Raw genomic sequence first — 20,534 nt, 5'->3', positions numbered from 1 at the left:
AAAATAGCATGGTCTTTTTTGCAAGGTGCACAGTCCAGCAATCATGTCTTGCCAACCATAAGTTTGCCCTGCAGATGCAGTTCAGGTGCCTCTGCATGCCTTCCTGACCCTGAACCCATACGAAGTGCTGCCAATACACACACTCCAGGTCTGAAAACATTTATTTGGCTGCATGTAACACTATGCTGCCTGATAGACCCAGCCTACATGCTGAATCTTCTGCATCCTCTAGCTGCTGATTCCAAACAACTGTACAAGAGCCAGCAAACACTTAGCAAGGCCCAGAGACAAAATGAAAGGGCTTGGGTGGATCCCACTTTATATGCTGGGAAGACAGTAAAAGTAGGGTTCAGCTCACCTAGCTTTGGATGGTTGCAATATTGATCTTTGCCTGCAGAAATGGGAAACAGACGTCAGATCATTGCCCCTGTTTTCTATAACAGTCTGTCAAGAGACAGAGACAGGCACATCTCAAAGGAAGTCTAGATGTTCCCACTGGTGAGCTAAGCAAGATGGATCCCAGACCACATGTTTCTGCACAGTACTTTCTTATACTCACTAATGAAAACTCAGAGCCTTTGCTTTGCACCCATTTCGCCTCTACAGAATCTTCACCTAAAGAAGCAACCCCCAAATTATTGGCTTATTATTAATTTCTAGGGGATAAACACTCCAAACATTGGAAGAATTGGTTAAAAAAATATCTTGATTCCTCATTCCAGGCTCACGATGTGGTTTGGGATTAAGACACTATCACTACCTATTGGCACCAACAGGCATCAATGTGTAGTGATATCTGTTGATACCAATAGGTGTTGATACCTATTGGAAGGCATCAACACCTATCAGCACCTATGGGTACCGATACAGCCATTAACACCTATCTGCAGGCAATGACATTCGTCAATGCCTGTGGCTCCATCTCAGACAGCAGGTATTTTTGATCCATGTAGTCCGGGCTCTATTTAGATTAAAATTTTTCACTCGGGTTTCGAAAAATAATAGCATTCATCTCTTATTAAGAGTTAATAACTCAACTGTTATCATTGAATGCAGCTGCTTAATCTAATGAATGTGCTTGCTTAAAAATAAAAATATAAAACCAATGATACTTACAATAAGAATCACAATTTCTATTAAACAAAGATCACGGTTGCATTCAAAGATATTTGAATGCATAATGAGACATGTGAAGGGCATCACTGTTTACCATGGCTCAGCCACCTCTACAGAGTGGGTAATCAAAAAAACAAACAATAGGAATGAGCTATTGCACATGATCTCTTCACGTAGAGTTTATCCTTCAGGGAAGAAAGAAACTGTACTAACATACTACAAAACAGTGACTGAATATACAAAAGAAACATAGTCAAGAATTAACTGTGGCAACTTTGTTGTTGTTCTTCCTCTCTACACAATAACTGTTATAAAAAAATGCAGTCCTGGGATAATTCCCTTTTCATGGTTGTTTGATCATATCTTCCACATGAATAATTTTTTGGGTTTTTTTAAGGAGCAGTGCCTAGTCGTATCAGCGAAGAAAAAATAGTTTTCTGAGGCAACCCACTTTCCTTCAGCAGTGTATTGTGTACTGATCATTTCAGAGCATTCACGTCCTCTTTTCATTTCAGAGTGAAGGAAGTCATTTATTCCATTGTACGTGGGTCTCTCCCTCCCTCCTCACTTCCTCTTTTGCCCTTTATTTTATTGAGCTGTGCTCTGTATATTTCTATTTAACAGCCGCAACAAAACCCCAATTGTCTACTTTAATACGTTTGCCTGTTGTGAGAGCTGGACGTTGCAAACCAGCTCCCTGTGAGCCACCTGCCACACAAGAAATCAAGCAGGAGGAGGTCAACCTTTAAACCACAGAATGACTCTGAGTAAAACCGCCACTCACAGCTTTGTAGCTTTGCAGTGCTGCAGAAGCACAGTGGGTCTACTCTAAATTTGGCAGTAAAGTCTACTAGAAGGTCAGCACACTCATTGCTATGCATTCATTCTCTGCAGTTTCCTCCTAAAGAAACCACCTGTATTATACTGCGAAACAACTGATGACACTGTGCTCCAGTATAGCTACATGTATATAGGGCATACACAAAGAATAACACTGATATAGTAATATCAGGTTCTTGAATCTTGTCAGCTAATTTACCTTAGCTTCAAAATAACTGCAGGCCAAATTAAAGCTATGCTGCAGTAGAACAGGAACCATGCATACTGTATCTGAATATCCTCAAGTGAGAACAGAGCAATGTGAATTCTGTTTTTTAACAAAGGCTAGCTGAAAGAAGCCTGTTTTCCCCTGCATTATTCTTTTGTACCCACTGACAGTGGCATTCAGGAAAATCAACAATTAGAAGGATTAGGAAATCTGTGAAAAGACAATAATACAATTTTGGATCATGGCTTTGTAATTATAATGCACAAGAATATCTAAGCTGATTTGTCATTAAGAACAATTAAAATAGAACTTAAAGTTATGTTAGAATATTCAGTTCCAACTGATAATTTTCATGTTTGTCTGGATTATGTTTCAGCAGACATTGCAAAGAGAAAATTACAGACACATTCCTTATCAATAGTAACAGAAGACTTAGTAGGGTAAAAAGAACACGTACAACATTGAAAATATATTCCTCAATCAACGCAAATCAGAGATACATTGAAAAAACATCACAGTAATATTTTTCTTTTGATTGCAGAGTTTTAATTATTCAGGCAGAATCAATGTGAAAGTAAAATTATTTTGCAAATACCGTAAACAGTAATTTCTCATTCACTTTGACAATCATGTTTATTCTAACTCTTCAAATTTCAGCAAAGTAATTTAAGTACAGGAGTACACAGGCATGTAGTAATGTAAAATATTAATAGTGAACACCTGAAAAAAATATTCCATTTATAACATGCTATTAAGTCCACAGTTACATCAAAACCCTAAAAATCCTCTGGGGGCACTGTGAAAAACCTCAAGAGAATTCATTCTTATGTTTTAATCCAGCAGCAGCAAAGCGTTAGAAATGCTTGTGACAAAACAGATTGCTGCATTTTGACACCAGCACTGTCCAATTAACTCAGTGATTTATTTTTTTTACCTTTTTTTTTCCAAAGTGAGTGAATTAGATGTTTACATTTATATATCCATATGTATTCAAATAACTGTGTCTCACAATTTTCATTTCTGCCTGTTTTTGTTATAGTATGAAAAATGCAAGCACAGACATAAAACACTCAACAGTTGCATCAGGGAACAAATAAGTAGATTTCCCAAATAAAACCACAGGGGTCAGCATTAGCTGAAATGAGCATGTGTAAACAAGCTATGTAACACACTAGTGTTTGCCTGCAGCCTATATACAATTCTTATCCTATGCCTGTGTTTAGCATTATGAATGTGCTAAACTGCGCTTTGGATTGATGCCTGTTTAAATAAAAAAAAGTCAGCTTTATACCTAAATTTACTGACTATTGAAACTCATTAAATATGCTGACCTTTAACCTATCCTTCCCACCCTGTTCCACTTTGGCTGTTACAGAAAATCGTAACCAAGAAAACTCTCCAAACTAAATGATAGTTTAGAAAGCCACATTGGTTTATTGCAGCGCTGGGTGCACGGGGTTTTTTTCCTCCTAGCATGCACACCCAGTTGAAATCATGACAAGTATTTAAACAGTTATGCCTACTGGTCCCACCCCTTAGCTAACTATCGGTTAGTATCTTTCTTACTTTGTCTTAAAGATACGGTTCTCTTTTAACTCACTATGCATGCCCAGAGAGTAGGGGGCTTATTTGGGTTGGGGGCTTTTCTAGCTCGGAGGTGTGGTTTTTAACATTATAATGAAGTAGGTCAGCCTTAGGACACACTTTTGGGGCATTTCACTGACTTTGCTGTTTGGTGTGCAAACAATACGAAGTCTCAAGGTTGTGTATCAGTCAGATAGGAGACCCAGAGGCTCCTCCAAGGTGCTATACCTCAGTATGCTGTTTATCTCAAGGTAAAGAACATCAGCATAACCCAATACAGCCAGTGACCACAGCCAGCCCTTTTCCAGGAAAACTAATGCATATTTCAGTTTATGTGATGCAGTATCTTCTTATCTGTACAAAGTTTGCACAAATGGGATCTGTTCTTTGTATGCTAACTAAATTGTTTAAGTCTTTGGTATCACGAAGATCATTATTCCTCTTCATTATAAAAACATCGGTTAGAGTGGATAGAAGAAGGAAAATGGCAGGAGGGCAGGAGAGAGAAAAAGAGAGCAGCCCAATGCCATAAAGTGTTGAATACCTCCTATGAACTTCTGTATGTTCATGGAAGGACCCAGTGGCACTTCTGTATTGATGTACAAGTCCTGACAGACTGGAACTGGTACAGAAGAGGGAAAATGGAAGTATTAACGCATCTCAGGGCTTGGTCTGAGCCCTGGACTCTAAACCATGGGCCCATATTTCCCAAAAGAACAGAAACACTAGGAATTGAAACTCTTCTGAACTCTCAGTTTAGAGCATCTTCTTGCCATAAAATTACAGAAATTAGAAAATGGCCAGAGATAAAAAGGGAACTGAAAGAGATGTGGGAATATGATTATTCATCTTGTGTGCATACTTCTCTCACAAAAACTTTGATACGACACTCCATAAGATGGTATCCAGTGTTTATCCTTTATTTATAGTACTGATGTTTAAAGAAATGAACCTCAATTTTGTGTTCGTACCTAACAGTAAAACTAACATCAGAATTAAGAACAAACACTTACATGTTGACAGCTTATGCAAAACTATCGGCCATTTCAGAAAAAAACAGTTCTACCCTCATTTGCTCTCAGTTCAGGGGTCTGGATTTTGGGAAGGGAAAGTTGTTTATTTGTTTCTTTCCAGGAAGCTGATGACATCAGTTGCTCCTAAAATGATCGGAGGCTCCATTAGTCTTATCATCTTTCCAAAAAATATCCAATCAGCTTCTTTCAGCTACACAGTGGGAACTCAAATACCGCATGGCACTGGTTTAACACTCAGATGAAATTCTCCACAGATGACAAAGGAGCTGAAAGACTGAGTACATTTCATTCCTGGCGTCAGTGAACAGGCTAACACAAAAAGAGGCACACCTGGAATTGCCCTGCTCTCAGTGCATTAAAAAAGAGAAGCTGGGAACTGTCCCTGTTAATTACAGTTTAAAGAGCTTGGAGTTAATCCAGGTGATTAACCACATGCTTAGTCTACCCTGGGCCTGACCGTTTCTGTGGAGAAGCGTCCTGCTTTGCCATACCCCGGCGGGTGTTTGCATTCACCCGCCAGCGACTGCAAGCACAGCTCCCTGTCACTTCTGGGGAGTGGTTGAGCTCTCTTCCCTTGCCAAACAGGCCAGACTGTAGGAAGAGATTTTGTGACTAATTTCCCTCTTCCTGACACAGGACAGATGGCTCCCAGACCAAATTAAAGCATAACCTGGTCTCTAGCCTGTACGTACACCCACATATAGTCAAGGCTAGCTAAGTGTTTTCCAAACTCCATCAGTGGGTGGCAAAGGTAGGCTAAGATTCAGAGAAGTTGCTTGTCTGGTAAAGACATCTTGTGCCTATGAACTTCTCATTTTAATCTGCCCCTGGCTAAGACAGGATGTGTTTTGTGTTTTGTTTTGGTTTTTTAAGATTCAGAAAATAAAGGTATCATTTGCCTCCAGTTTTGTTCCTCAGTCTAATGTGCTGTTAAGGAGAGATACTTTAATTTTCTTTCCACTGCTAATGAAGCAAGTATTTCACTTGCTTCTTCAATCAGACCTCTAGTAATTGAAAGGAAAGGGATTGAAAAACACAAAAGAGAGCTCTTAGAAGAAGATGAATGTCCTGGCATGTTTCCAGCCTCATTGTTTTGTAAACAAGCTACTCATATTCCAAGCCCATAGACTGAATTACACAATAAAATCAAGATGGTTTTACTCGATATCAATAAAACTACTTACAGTTAATTGTTATTAAATGTGAGTATATCTTCATCAAGAAAAGTTGTGTTTTGCAAGCGTTGTGCTTAATGTTTGATCCCTACTAGAGTCTAAGTTGATTCTATCTATGGAAAATTAAGTATTTTGATGCTATGACATTGATTTGATGAAAACTGTCTATAATAAGAACGGCTTTGATATATGTAATCATCACGCTGTAAAAAGAATTTTGGCACAGAGGCCAAACAGGGGACAGAGAACAATTAAACTCAATGACTGTAGTCCAAACAAGTGATGAATCAAATCCAATAGAAGCCAGACTCCCCAGCTTCAGGTAGGGAGACATGGAAAAAGCAAAGTATTTCCAAACCAAAGCAAAAGTTCAAAGGATATTCAGAAAAGGAAAAATGGCTTAGGGTAACAAAATTACACTAGAAGCTTTGTAAAGAAAAAAGATTAAAGGTATGCTTCTTCTGCGAGCTGAGCAATCAGCTGTACTCAGTAAAGGAAATCTGAAACAAAGAGAAGACCACAAGTTTATGTACTTCTTTCAATAATTTTACATAAGTGATACCAATACAAAATTCACAGGTTATACAAGAAATAGATTATAATAAAGAATCTTTTTTACTCTTTTCATCTTTTTCTTTTTTTAATCTCTTGACATGAAAAAAATCACTAGAAAAAGTGATTAATGTTATTGCAGCTTGAATGCAAAAAATATTTTCTACTCAGTGTTGATTCGCATGACAAACTTTTATTGTGTTGTTTTAAAAGATAAAGTAAGCTTTCCTCTATAACACCAGGCTTAGATTCAGTCAACAACAAATACTTTGGATGGTCTGGTAGTTTAAATTATCTTAATTTGCTTTAAGTAAATTAAGATTATGGGGACCAAAACCACCTAGGTATGCAGTGTAAAAAAAAAAGAATAATTGGAAGATTATTTAAATTGTATTCTTAAAAAGGTGATATTTTGCTCATAACATTTATGGATCTTGATAACAGATTGCGTTTGCAAATGTAAGAGTGTAGAGCACTGGGTGAAAAGTTTCAGTTAAAAGGGCCTATATGAAGTGGCATGGGGCCTGATGGCATCCACTCAAGAGAACTGAGGGAGCTGGCAGAGGAGCATGCCAAGCTGCTCTCCATCATTTATCAACAGTCCTGGTTAACAGGGGAGGTCCCAGATGACTGGAGGCTTGCCAATGTGATGCCTATCTAAAAGAAGGGCCAGAAGGAGGATCCGGGGAACTACAGGCCTGTCAGCCTGACCTTGGTTCCGGGGAAGATTATGGAGAAGTTCATCTTGAGGGCGCTCATAGGGCATGTGCAGGACAACCAAGGGATCAGGCCCAGCCAGCACGGGTTCATGAAAGGCAGGTCCTGCTTGACCAACCTCATCTCCTTCTATGACCAGGTGACCCGCCTAGTGGATGACGGTAAAGCTGTTGACGTTGTCTACCTGGACTTTAGTAAAGCCTTTGACACTGTCTCCCACAGTATTCTCCTGGAGAAACTGATGGCTCCTGGCTTAGACAGGTAGATTCTTTGCTGGGTAAAAAACTGTCTGGACAGCAGATGCCAGAGAGTAGTGGTGAATGGATTCAAATCCAGTTGGTGGCTGGTCACAAGCGGAGTCCCCCAGAGCTCAGTTTTGGGGCCGGTCTTGTTTAATATCTTTACCAAAGATCTGGATGAGGGGATTGAGTGCTCTCTCAGCAAGCTTGCAAATGACACCAGGTTGAGTGGGAGTGTTGGTCTGCTGGAGGGTTGGAAGGCTCTGCAAAGGGATCTGGACAGGCTGGATCGATGGGCCCAGGCCAATTGTATGTGGTTCAACAAGGCCGAGTGACAAGTCCTGCACTTGGGTCACAACAACCCCATGCAACGCTACAGGCTTGGGGATGAGTGGCTGGAAAGCTGCCTAACAGAAAAGGACCTGGGGGTGTTGATTGACAGGTGGCTGAATGTGAGCTAGCGGTGTGCCCAGGTGGCCAAGAAGGCCAATGGCATCCTGGCCTGTATCAGAAACAGTGTGGCCAGCAGGACCAGGGAGGTGATCATGCCCCTGTACTCGGCGCTGGTGAGGCTGCACCTCGAGTACTGTGTTCAGTTTTGGGCCCCTCACTACAAGAAGGCCGTTGAGGTGCTGGAGCGTGTCCAGAGAAGGGCAATGAAGCTGGTGAGGGGTCTGGAGCACAAGTCTTATGAGGAGCGGCTGAGGGAACTGGGGTTGTTCAGTCTGCAGAAGAGGAGGCTGAGGGGAGACCTTACCGCTCTCTACAATTACCTGAAAGGGGGTTGCAGAGAGGTGGGTGTTGGTCTCTTCTTCCAAGTGACGAGCGACAGGACTAGAGGAAATGGCCCCAAGTTCTGCCAGGGGAGGTTTATGCTGGATATTAGGAAAAATTTCTTTTCTGAGAGAGTGGTGAAACACTGGAACAGGCTGCCCAGGGAGGTGGTGGAGTCACCCTCACTGGAGGTGTTCAAGGAATGTGTGGACGTGCCATTGTGGGACACGGTTTAGTGGGCATGGTGGTGTTGGGTTGATAGTTGGACTTGATGATCTTATAGGTCTTTTCCAACCTTAATTATTCAGTGATTCTGTACTGTTTTCAAAATCCAGGGAGAAGACAGATCATCTAGAGACATATAACCCCAACAAGATATTGTGACTCTAAAAATGTCCCAGTCTGTTTCATTATGTGCCCAAATGAAATTCAGATTCCTCTAAGATATCTGCCACTATTTGGGCGTAATTTAAAGTTACTTTTCACAGGTATTCTTTTGCTTGTGTGTCTCTGCACAGTCCTTCTCTCCTTTAGAAACAAACTAGTTAGTTAGGAGAGAAAAATAGCTGTTCGTTTCTTGGATAGCTACTGCTGTTTTGCAGTAGGACAACAAGAACATGTAAAACAAACCAACCAAAAAAATGTACCTTTTCCATGGATTTGCTGAACAGTAGATATATGGCAATAGGGACATTACTTCTGTAGATTTCCACATTCATAAAATCTTTTTAATTTGTGGCCAATTTGCTATTTCCTCAGACACAGCCATCGTATGTTTTCTATTGCTACTTAGAAAATAATTACATATGCTAAATCCCTATGTTTGCATATTGTCCTTTTGGCTTCCATTCAGACATATGAAAAAGATTTTCAATTCAAAACTACAGGTTATCTTATACCGTGCCAATAGCACAACTTCTGTTAAGAAAACATCTGCAATCACTTTGATGAGATTATCGAATAATATACTCATCTTCTGGAGTCAAAAAAAAAAAAAAAGTCAAAGTCAGAAAGTAGCCATCATTTAAAAGGTCATTCCTATTTTTCTTCACTCGCTGTTCCTCAGGTAATAAAATTCCATTATAATAATCTACTTCATTTGTGCATTTTGTCATTTCTGCTCATGTATTTGGCAGCTCATTTAGAAATTAATTTGGATCAACTTTTAGCTTTTTGTAAAAGTACTGAAAAAAGAGAGTATTGGACAAGTTCCAAGCAAGGTCAAGACATGTTGTGTTCCTAAACCACCTCCATAACTTTGGCATCAACCAAATTGCTGGCAGGGATGCTTAGACTCTTATCATGGTGAAAGATCAAAGCTGGAAAAAATATATCTCATTTTCATATCTTTACTTGTGAATCTTCCCTCAAATTCATAAGCCTCTTCTTGAAGGAAATATTTAAAAGAAATGAAAGCGCTAGACTAAAAAGACTGTCTGGCAAGAAGCATATTTTTTTTTAGAAATTTTGCAACTCACTTACATAGTACTTGACAGTTATGAACAAAGGTGGTCCCTACTCCAAAGTGCTGAAGGTCTAAAGCTCATTGAAAATAGTGCAAAAATTTGTCACTGAACTTGTAGACAATGCTATAAGCTCCTATTATCAAAACTAGACTGTAAAATATAGAAAATTGTGTAATGCCTTGAACATAGCAGAATTTTACAAAACACCTTGCATCTTACTAGCTACAAAGATTGCCCTCTCATATTTTATTCCTTATAATGAAAAAATGATAGTAAGATGAGCTACAAATCAACACTTTACGGAAGGTGATAAGCAGAGCCAATGAGCAGATTGAGTTAAAATGATACAGCATTTGACAGTAGTTAAAAAAAAAAAAGAACCAAAATATGTTCTTTTTTTATAAACCTCAAGTAAAAACAAAAAAAAAAAAGAAAAAGAAGGTGAACTTCTTGGCAGGTTGTAGTGACTTGAAATGAACCCTTAGTAAACAGTTCTGAGCAATGAAAGGTAACATAAAAGCAATGTGTAAATGTCCAGGTATCAAAAGGCATGCATTGCGCCTGAAGATGAGAGCAAAACTGTCAGTGACACAACAACAAATCTTATGGCAAAAAGCATATCAAACATATCAAATACTGTTACAAAAGTTGGAAACTACATGACTCAAAGCAGTGATGGGACACGGAGCAGGGTGGCTTGGCCAGCCATCCAGGCTACAAAATGCAGCAAAACACAGCAGGGACAGCTGCTAAAAGTCGGGAACCAACAACAGCGTTTTAACGTGCTCCATGGGACAGCTTAGTTCCAGCCTGCTGATGAAGGGGAGAGACAAATAAAACCACCAGCCATCAGTGTCCCTCTTGTTCAGAAGGAACAAGTGATGACACAGTTAGATACTTCAGGGCATCGACAAATGGCGGTTACCACAGGAGTATAAATATTTTGAAAACTTTGTATTAAATATTAATTTCTTGTGGCTGATTGTTACAATACACAGACTGGAGTGCTATTGCAGCTGAAGCTTACAGAGTAAAATTACAGGCTTTTGATACTGTTATGTTAATGTGGCTCACATCATCTTCTATGTGAGAGCCTAGCAGTCCAGATGAGAGGTACCCTGATCTGCAAATCTTTTGCTCTCTAGGTCCATAAGAGCCTGATTTTTCCTTTCCATGAGTATTTATGCAGGTGCAGACAGCAGAGGTGGAAGACTGAAGACTGTGGGGCCCAATCAGACTCTATTTCATTTTAAACAGAGATAATTAGTATGCCTAATTTTCTATTAATGTGTTCCAGTTGTTATCACAAGTGCTTGTTGTTACGACAGGTGCTTGTAGGTGCTTACACAGCCAGTGTAGTTTCTGAGTCTGTTGAGATAATGTTGAATTCACAGAAGAATTCATAGCATTTAAAATTCATTACCTTTATTAATAACAATTCATTATCCTTTGTTACAGGATCCTTGTTCAAGAGGTCACAGAGTCACAGAATCACAGAATCACTTAGGTTGGAAAAGACCTGTAAGATCATCAAGTCCAACCATCAACCAAAAAAACACCACCATGCCCATTAAACCATGTCCCACAATGCCACGTCCACACGTTCCTTGAACACCTCCAGGGAGGGTAACTCCACCACCTCCCTGGGCAGTTTATTCCAGTGTATCACCACTCTCCTAGTAAAGAAATTTTTCCTAATATCCAGTCTGAACCTCCCCTGCTGCAACTTAAGGCCATTTCCTCTTGTCCTGTCGCTAGTCACTTGCGAGAAGAGACCAACACCCACCTCTCTGCAACCTCCTTTCAGGTAGTTGTAGAGAGCGATGAGGTCTCCCCTCAACCTCCTCTTCTCTAGACTGAACAACCCCAGTTCCCTCAGCTGTTCCTCATAAGACTTGTGCTCCAGACCCCTCACCAGCTTCATTGCCCTTCTCTGGACACGCTCCAGCACCTCAGTGTCCTTCTTGTAGTGAGGGGCCCAAAACTGAACACAGTAGTTGAGGTGCGGCCTCACAAGCACCGAGTACAGAGGCACGATCACTTCCCTGGTCCTGCTGGCCACATTATTTCTGATACAGGCCAGGATGCTGTTGGCCTTCTTGGCCACCTGGGCACATTGCTGGCTCATATTTAGCCAGCTGTCAACCAGCACTTCGGCTTTCCAGCCACTCATCCCCTGTATAATTGCATGGGGTTGTTGTTGCCAAAGTGCAGGACCCGGCACTTGGCCTTGTTGAACTTCATACAATTGGCCCATACAATGGGCCCATCGATCCAACCTGTCCAGATCCCTCTGCAGAGCCTTCCTACCCTCTAGCAGATCAACACTCCCACCCAACTTGGTGTCATCTGCAAGCCTGCTGAGGGAGCACTTGATCCCCTCATCCAGATCATTGATAAAGATATTAAACAAGACCGGCCCCAAAACTGAGCCCTGGGGGACTCCGCTTGTGAGCCAACTGGATTTCGCTCCATTCACCACAACTCTCTGGGCTTGTCCGTCCAGCCAGTTTTTAACCCAGCAAAGAGTGCACCTGTCTAAGCCACGAGTCACCAGCTAAGTCCTATATACATTGTAAGATTTGTATGGACAACCAGTATCTTCAAAAATTCCTATGAAATTAATGCTAATTTGGGCCCATAATTTTTACATTTTTCTTCCTATTTTGTTTAATGTTATTTTTTCGAAGTCATAAACTGGTTTTTCATACAGGAGGAAAATCAGTGGTAACAATCAAAACAAAAACTGAACCCCAAAATGCACCAGTTCTCTAAAAAGAGCTGAAATGGCTGACACATGAGGAACAGCACTTAACTGAGGTAGGTTATAACACAGCACTTCGGGAAGAGCATCCCTTCATTAGCAGAACCCCTGTAAAGCAAAGATTAAGCAATTTACTGCCTCAGCATGTATAGTAATATTCTGCAAGCCATCACCAGCTGTAATTCTCAAATCTGTACAACAGATATGAGATATATCAACACTAAGGTACGTAACTGTTCAATAGGCCCCTTGTTTCTGGATGTCTTAGTTGCACCTGAGCCAGCAGGTTGCCAGTTCTGCATAGACTGGGATGAAATGAGAAATTTACTTTCTGTTTTGCACCTCCTTTAAAATTTGTTCTCTGAATCCTTGGAAAAAAACCCAGCACTGTATTGTTCTTTGCTTTTCTGTTTAAGGCATAAGGAAGGGGGATAGCTGGAGTCAATCCTCTGGCTTAGAATTAACCAAGACCACCTGGCACCATCCCAAGCCTCTCTGCACTAAGGGCACTTAAAAAGCAGCAACAGAGCAGGCAATAGGGGGAAAAAAAGCACAGAAGATTCAAGAAAACAGTAAATGCGATGAAACTTAGAACACAGTGAATTATTAGTTGCAAATTAATCTTATCTGAAGGTCAGAGCAATCCTACTGTTTGTAGATCAAGTGAAAATTTATTCCATTTTCTGTCAATTTGTTATTCTACGTATTCATTGAATGAGCCATATCATCTATTTTCTCCTGACGCATTTTTGTCTTTCTGACTTCTCATTACATGTGGAGTCTGACCTGGGCAGAACAGCAGCTTCCTCAGAAGCAGATCAACTTTTCACAGAATCACAGAATCATTAAGACTGGAAAAGACCTGTAAGATCATCAAGTCCAACCATCAGCCCAACACCACCATGCCCACTAAACCATGTCCCACAGTGCCACGTCCACATGTTCCTTGAACACCTCCAGGGAGGGTGACTCCACCACCTCCCTGGGCAGCCTGTTCCAGTGTTTCACCACTCTCTCAGAAAAGAAATTTTTCCTAATATCCAGCATAAACCTCCCCTGGCAGAACTTGGGGCCATTTCCTCTTGTCCTGTCGCTCGTCACTTGGGAGAAGAGACCAACACCCACCTCTCTGCAACCCCCTTTCAGGTAATTGTAGAGAGCGGTAAGGTCACCCCTCAGCCTCCTCTTCTGCAGACTGAACAACCCCAGTTCCCTCAGCCGCTCCTCATAAGACTTGTGCTCCAGATCCCTCACCAGCTTCATTGCCCTTCTCTGGACACGCTCCAGCACCTCAATGTCCTTCTTGTAGTGAGGGGCCCAAAAGTATTCGAGATGTGGCCTCACCAGCGCCGAGTACAGGGGCATGATCACCTCCCTGGTCCTGCTGGCCACACTGTTTCTGATACAGGCCAGGATGCCATTGGCCTTCTTGGCCACCTGGGCACACCGCTAGCTCACATTCAGCCACCTGTCAATCAACACCCCCAGGTCCTTTTCTGTTAGGCAGCTTTCCAGCCACTCATCCCCAAGCCTGTAGCGTTGCATGGGGTTGTTGTGACCCAAGTGCAGGACTTGTCACTCGGCCTTGTTGAACCACATACAATTGGCCTGGGCCCATCGATCCAGCCTGTCCAGATCCCTCTGCAGAGCCTTCCTACCCTCAAGCAGATCAACACTCCCACCCAACTTGGTGTCATTTGCAAACTTGCTGAGGGAGCACTCTATCCCCTCATCCAGATCGTCGATAAAGATATTAAACAAGACTGGCCCCAAACTGAGCCCTGGGGGACTCCGCTTGTGACTGGCTGCCAACTGGACTTCACTCCATTCACCCTGACTCTCTGGGCTTGTCCATCCAGCCAGTTTTTTACCCAGCAAAGAATCTACCTGTCTAAGCCAGGAGCCATCAGTTTCTCCAGGAGAATACTGTGGGAGACAGTGTCAAGGGATTTACTGAAGTCCAGGTAGACAACGTCAACAGCTTTACCGTCATCCACTAGGCGGGTCACCTGGTCATAGAAGGAGATGAGGTTGGTCAAGCAGGACCTGCCTTTCATGAACCCGTGCTGGCTGGGCCTGATCCCTTGGTTGTCCTGCATGTGCCCTGTGAGCGCCCTCAAGATGAACCTCTCCATAATCTTCCCCGGCACCGAGGTCAGGCTGACAGGCCTGTAGTTCCCCGGATCCTCCTTCCAGCCCTTCTTGTAGATGGGCATCACGTTGGCAAGCGTCCAGTCGTCCGGGTCCTCCCCTGTTAACCAGGACTGTTGATAAATGATGGAGAGCAGCTTGGCATGCTCCTCCACCAGCTCCCTCAGAACCCTTGGGTGGATGCCATCAGTCCCCATAGACTTGTTGTGAGTGTCCAGGTGGCATAGCAGGTCATTAACTGCTTCCTCCTGGATCCTGGGGAGTTTATTTTGCTCTCCATCCTTGTCTTCCAGCTCAGGGAGGTGAATAGCCTGAGGATACCTGGTGTGGCTATTAAAGACTGAGGCAAAGAAGGCATTAAGTACCTCAGCCTGTTCCTCATCCTTGGTGACAATGTTCCCCCCCAGTATCCAGTAAAGGATGGAGAGTCTCCTTGGCTCTCTTTTTGTTGTTAATACATTTGAAAAAACCTTAAGACTGTGGCCAGATTGAGTTCTAGCTGGGCTTTTGATTCTCTAATTCCCTCTCTGCATGACCTTGTATTCTTCTTTTTCAGTTGCCTGCCCCTTCTTCAAAGGTGATGAACTCTCCTTTTTTTCCTGAGTCCCAGCAAAAGCTCCTTGCTCATCCAGGCTGGTGGTCTTCCCCACTGGCTCTTCTTATGGAACATGGGGACTGCCTGCTCCTGCACCTTTAAGATTTCCTTCTTGAAGAATGTCCAGCCTTCCTGGACACCTTTGCCCTTCAGGACTGTCTCCCAAGGGACCCTCTCAAGCAGTGTCCTGAACAGGCCAAAGTCTGCCCTCCAGAAGTCCATCGTAGTGGTTTTGCTGATCCCCCTCCTTACTTGGCCAAGAATTGAGAATTCTATCATTTCATGGTTGCTAAGTCCAAGACGGCCACCGACCTTCATTTCTCCCACCAGACCCTCTCTGTTTGTAAACAGCAGGTCAAGCAAGGCACTTCCCCTGGTAGGCTCGCTTACCAGCTGTGTCAGGAAGTTATCTTCCACACACTCCAGGAACCTCTGGGACTATTTCCTCTCTGCTGTGTTAGATTTCCAGCAGACGTCCGGTAAGTTGAAGTCCCCCACAAGAACAAGGGCTTGTGATTGCGAGACTTCTGCCAGTCACTTGTAGAATGCTTCGTCCGCCTCTTCATCCTGGTTGGGTGGTCTATAAAAGACACCCAGCAGGATATCTGCCTTGTTAGCCTTCCCCCTCATCCTTACCCATAAGCACTCAACATTGTCCTCACAATCATTGAGTTCTATACAATCAAAACACTCCCTAACATACAGATCCACCCCACTGCCTCTCCTTCCTTGCCTATCCCTCCCTGAAGAGCTTATAGCCCTCCATTGCAGCACTCCAGTCATGCGAGTTATCCCACGATGTTTCTGTGATGGCGACTACGTCATATCTGTCCTGCTGCACAATGGCTTCCAGCTCCTCTTGTTTGCTGCCCATGCTGTGTGCACTGGAGTAGATGCACTTGAGCTGGGCTATTGATTTCGCCCCTGACATTGGCATGCCAGCCCTAGGCTCATCTCTAGGCAGCCTGGTTTCATCCCCTTCCCCCTTCAAATCTAGTTTAAAGCCCTCTCGATGAGGCTTGCCAACTCATAAGCGAGAATCATTTTCCCCCTTGACAATAGCTGAACTCCATCTGCTGCCAGCAGGCCCGGTGCCATGTAGACCGCCCCATGCTCAAAAAACCCAAAATTCCTCTGACGGCACCAGCCTCTGAGCCACGTGTTAACCAGGTGCGTTTTCCTGTTCCTTTCAGTGTTCTTCCCCGCCACTGAAGGGATTGCGGAAAACACTACCTGTGCTCCTGATCCCTCAACCAGTCTCCCCAGCACTCTGAAGTCCCTTTTAATCACTTTTAGGCTTCTTTGCGCAACCTCATCGCTGCCAACCTGCAAAACCAACAGCGGGTAGTAATCAGTGGGCCATACCAGACCAGGGAGTTTGCTTTTGGTATTAGCAGTCTCTCTTTGTCCATATGTAGCTACTTCTCCTGTGATAAAGACTTCAGGCATAGACCTGTATGAAATGGCTGTTCTTAGTGTGTGTTACATTTACAAATGGAAAAGTTAAATACACATGAATCAAAAAACGCTCCATAATTCAAAGGAATAATTGCAATAGTATCTTTTCAATAAAGTAATGACCTGTTAGTAAAACTAATGGACAAAGATGAAAAAAATGAGGTCAGAAGAAGCATTAAAGACACATATATATATATGTATGTATGCATTTATTTTATACACACAGGCAATATAAGGAATTTATTTAGTTCTCAAAAGTGAAAAAGAACACTTAGAATGTAAAAAAAAAAGCTTAATTTAAGATTGACAATGTCAATTTTCCTTATTTGCATGTTATTTGCATATGTTATGAATACAAAATGAATACAGTTTCTCTCTGCCCTAATTAAAAAAAAAAAAAAAAAAGAGTGAAACATCTGTATTTTCCTGAAGACTCCTCTTCCTCCTGACAGGAGGGAGGTAGTGGAAGAGTTAAAATTTTAACTATTTGCCGCTAATTCCCAAGTACTGAAAAACAGGCTCAAAATCCCCTTATTTTTAATTGGGGGGTAGAGGGAGGGAAACCCTCCACAAAATTTTTTTTGAAGTCTTAATTTGAATTATATGACTTTTTAAAACATAATCATTTCACATATTAAATAATACACATTGTTGGGAACTCTTTAATACTGCATGGCACATACTGTCTGCTGCGTAGAGCTTACCCTCATTTGATGTAGAAGTCAGAGATGTGGTGGATGAAGGTGGAGGAAGGGGAAGGAGAGGAAGTATGCCCGCTTATGAAAGGAGCTGGAATAGGACCAAACTGATTTCTGCTCTTGTCATCTTTACAGGTTTTGGGGTTTTTTATGTGTCATTGAGATCAAGAAAAGCATTGAAGTGAAGGACTGCACTGAATCTACATGGGCAAACTTGACTCTGCTTCATGTACTTTTCTGCACAAAAACTGATTAGATTGGACCTTTTACCAAACATGGGGACTATACAGATTGCATGTATATCATTGACAGTCAAAAGTTATCACTTTTCAGGGTTTATAAACCACATATAATTGTCTCATGTAAGCATATGCCTCAGAGAGAATTTCCACATGCTTTCAGTATCATCCCACGTGAAGTGCAAGAAAAACAATAAATCAAAGGACCAGCTCTGCAGATAACACCTGAAGTGTGAGTTCTTGTATTTGCAGAGACTGCTTAAGGATATGAAGCTGATTTCATTTGATAACTAGTCTTTGCAGCACAGGACTGGAAAAACAAGGCTTACCGGCAGTAAATTCAGAAAAGTAGGCAAAAAACAGATCCAGAAATCCCTGCTGTGCACATTTTTAATTTGCTAGTTTAAGAGATGGGATCTTCCAGACAATACAGTGCAGTCCTACACATTTGTACAAGAGCCTGGGAATAGAAATACTCCTGCAGCAAATAGATAGCAGTTATTTTCCTTTGATAGAAATTTTTATCTTTTAAACACACTGGGGAAGAAATCCCCAAAGTCAAATAAACAAAAAGCTATTTACCATTTAGACTTATCAGTGTTTACCTGTAACATCACGTGCTCTGGTTTATTACCCATTCCACAGAACACTACTGCTTCGTGGCAGCCCAGACTGCCAGAGCAGCTTTTCTGCCTTCAGACTTTGGAAACATAACATCTGACCCTTATTACAAGCATTTTCATTTTTTTGGACGCTGCCTACACAGGTTCAAAATTGTAATGAAAGAAAGAAAACAGATTTCTTTTCTTAAAAGCATCTTACTACCTTGAAAGTATCATTAGACACAGCTTTGTGTGGGGTGCTCTTTTCCTGAAATCACTGCCCAAAGGCTACCATGTGGAACGGAGGAACTTTAAATTTAATGGTTATATATATTTTGGAGTTTAATTACCAACAAGCCTCTGAGAACTGAACTTCAGAGTAGATTCTTTTTATTCAGTAAATCATCTCTGATAAGTCTATCAATATAGTCTATTCTACAATGACACCTTGAGGTGCAGAGCCAGTTCTGGTGAAGGAAACAAAACAAAAGTCTTCTCTTTTGTAACTCTAAAAAAGGCCAAACATTGAGCTTCATTAAAAATATATTCAGTTCTCACAGAATTAATATTGCCCAAAGCTAAAATAAGCTGGCCTACTCAAATACCTGATATTTTGACAATACTACTTTTTTTTTTAATATTTCTATTTCTTAATGAAAATTAATCACCCTTCATTCAAATCAGCAGGCTTATACAAAGTTACCTTATGCTAGTTGAAATTACTCTTTTCAAAAACCTTTTGACAATCTTTGCTGTGATAATAGGGTTTAGAGAACACTGAACACTTCACAGCAGTCAGCACCACATCACTTGTCCATAATAACCAGAGAGTGTAGGCAGGAATTTAGTGTTATCTCTGTGGACCTCCCCTACCCCATTCCTTCTAGTGTTATGGGGAACAACAGCTGTGACATGAATTTGTCACCGAGGTTCTTACGAAGTGCAGATCTGTTACTACAGAATGAGGCAAAATCCTTGTGCAGTTTTCAGTGAGTTATGGCCACTTTTTGTGCCAGCACAAGACTAACCCCCACCAAACAGAAAAAGGTTTCTCCAGGGTTAATCCCAGAACTAGCTCACCCACATGGGGCAGAGGGGGTCAGTGGCAGGAAAATAAGATGAGTGACAGTCTTGACCAAAAAGAAGGAATGCGAAAGTGACGGACAAGGACAGAGGAAGAGGCAAAAGGACCACACTTCTGAGTGGCAGTAAATGGTTTACATCAGCTTAGCTGTACGGGCAAAAGAGCATTCCTGGGTGAGGAATGTGCTGGAGGACTGCTTTTTGCTGAAATACAACAACAGTTCATGGTCAACACTGGTTAGAAAAAGATGCATTTCAAATCGTGGATCAGGTTCAGTTTTCTCTTATTCCAGCACAAACATGCAAGTTCATAGATAATAAGGCAGAATTCATGTATAGCTGAATCTGGGGATTAATTTTTAGGGCAAAAAGGCAAGTAACTCAGCCATCCAACTAGTATTTTAAGGTTCTAGCTTTGTCTCAGGTGCATTTGTGTCAATTTTTGTTGTGCCTCAGATCCCCACTTTTAAAACTAAGTTGATGTTTTATACTTTACTATTTTGTTAGGAGTATAAAAAGCATTTTTTTCCTTCTTTAAAACAAAACAACAAAAAGAAAAGAAAAGAAACAGACCAAAATTTTAATGTCTTATGTCAAAGATTGAAGGAAAAATTTAGGGGCTGACACATGCAAACTGAGCCCAACTTGTAAAGACTATTCAGGTATTAATCACAAAGTACTAGAAACAGTCTAGATGACAAAGAAAATACCGGCTGACAAACATGACTTTAAAAGCCCTCACTTTGCATTTCAGGTGTCCATGCAAGCTTAGTAGAAAACACATGACAAAATCTACTGACACTTCTGAAGCAATGGTAGAGAGGACCAAATCTTTGGCAGTTCAGATAACTTAAGAATGGGGCTCTGGAGTTGGAAACAGCAACAAAACAGCATATACAAAAATGCATAAACTGCTTTGATCTTTTCCGTTTTATTGCCTTCTGATCAGTGCGAGTTCTCAGCTGAACTCAGTTCACAGGCAGGGATTTGGGGATCTTGCATATAGCACCAAAAGAAAAGACCGAAATCAGAGGTGTTTCAACATAAACTCTTCTACAGTACGGCTCAGATTCTTCTGAAAAGCCAAAATGTCTCCTGACGACTTCTACCATCCCTGAGCCAATGATTTTTCAGGGTCTTCTTGTTGTTTTCTTGCCTTAGCAACAGTAGACAAGTTTTTGCTTGTTCACTGGTGACTGCTTTGAAAGAGAAATGGAAAGCATACAGATGAATTTGTAC

This window comes from Gavia stellata, chromosome 3 (genome assembly GCF_030936135.1).
Source record: "Gavia stellata isolate bGavSte3 chromosome 3, bGavSte3.hap2, whole genome shotgun sequence".
Taxonomy (NCBI): Eukaryota; Metazoa; Chordata; class Aves; order Gaviiformes; family Gaviidae; genus Gavia; species Gavia stellata.
This window is presented reverse-complemented; position numbering follows the sequence as displayed.